This window comes from Cebus imitator, unplaced genomic scaffold (genome assembly GCF_001604975.1).
Source record: "Cebus imitator isolate Cc_AM_T3 unplaced genomic scaffold, Cebus_imitator-1.0 Scaffold45, whole genome shotgun sequence".
Lineage (NCBI taxonomy): Eukaryota > Metazoa > Chordata > Mammalia > Primates > Cebidae > Cebus > Cebus imitator.
In genome coordinates this window covers 14,186,322-14,187,906 of record NW_016107360.1, presented here as the reverse complement: position 1 = coordinate 14,187,906, position 1,585 = coordinate 14,186,322, and positions in this window count along the sequence as shown.

Sequence of the window (1,585 nt, the reverse complement as noted above, 5' to 3'; positions counted from 1 at the left end):
CCTCGGCCTCCCAAAGTGCTGGGATTACAGGCTTGAGCCACCGCGCCCGGCCCTATGGCCACTTCTATTCAGCATTGTATAAAACTATTTGCTTGTATAACAAGAACAAGAAATAAAAGTTTTAAAGATTAGAAAGGAAAAAAGAAATACAAATAAACGTATAAACTACTAGAAATAAGAGTTTGTCAAGATTGTTGAATGCAAAACAAGTATATTAACAAATTCAATAGCAACAAAAATTAGGAAATGGAATTTTCTAAGAGATACATTCTTCAATGGCAGCAATAAAATACAAGGTACCTAGGAATAAGTTTACAATTTTATTGTAAAACTTTATGGAAGAACATAGTAATAGGTGGAAATAATACTGTAAAACAAAAGTTTTACAATATTATTTCCACCTATTACTATGTTCTTCCATAAAGTTTTACAATAAAATTGTAAACTTATTCCTAGGTACCTTGTATTTTATAATAAAATTACAAAACTTTATTGAAGAGCATAGGAGTAGGTGGAAAGATAAACTATATTCATTGATAGAAAGATGCAATTTTGTAGTAAGAGCGATTTCTCCCAAAGTCAGTCTATAAATTCAGTATAATTTCAATAAATATTCTATTAAGGTATTTCTCAAAATTGAAAAGGTGATTCTTAAATTCATACAGAAAATTAAAGGAACAAAAATAGCAAACATAATTTAAAGAAAAACACTATATAGTTAAACCCCAGTATCTGTGGGGGATTAGTTCTAGGACTCTGGCAGATATCAACAGCTGAAGATGCTCAGAAGTCCCTTATATAAAATGGACTAGTATTTGCATATAACCTACTCACATATTCCTGAACATTTTAAATCATTTATAAATTACTTATAATGCCTAATACAATACCGACACATCACTTCATTTGCATGGATTTAATGTATTACTTGACTCAGGAAAAAATCAAATTTTGCTTTTTGGAACTTTGTGAAATTTTTTTCTCAAATATTTTTGATCCTGTTTTGGTTGACTCCATGTAAGTGGAACCCACAGATATGGAGGGTCAACTGTATTTATTTATAGGTGCAGGGGAGGGGGCAAATCACAGCAGACTCTGAGACTGTCTAACAGTGTGATATTGGTCCAGAGAGACAAAATTAGGCAAATGAATAGAACAGAGGACTTAGAGTTAAAATCATTTATATGTGATCATGCTGCTGGTATTAAATTACAGGAAATAATAGCTGATTCCAAGACAAGTGGCTATTCATAAGGAAAAAGACAATATTAACCTAAATTACATCCCACACATAACTTCCAGGTGGTTTAAAGACTTAAAGGTGGTCAGGCACTTTGGAAGGCTGAGGTAGGTGGATCATTTGAGGTCAGGAGTTAGAGACCAGTCTGGCCAACATGGCAAAACCCCGTCTCTACTAAAAATACAAAATAAATTAGCTGGGCATGGTAGCACATGCCTATAATCCCAGCTACTGGGGAGGCTGAGGCAGGAGTATCTCTTGAACCTGGGAGGCAGAGGTTGCAGTGAACTGAGATTGTGCCAGTTCACTCCAGCCTGGGCAACAAAGTGAGACTCCACCTCAAAA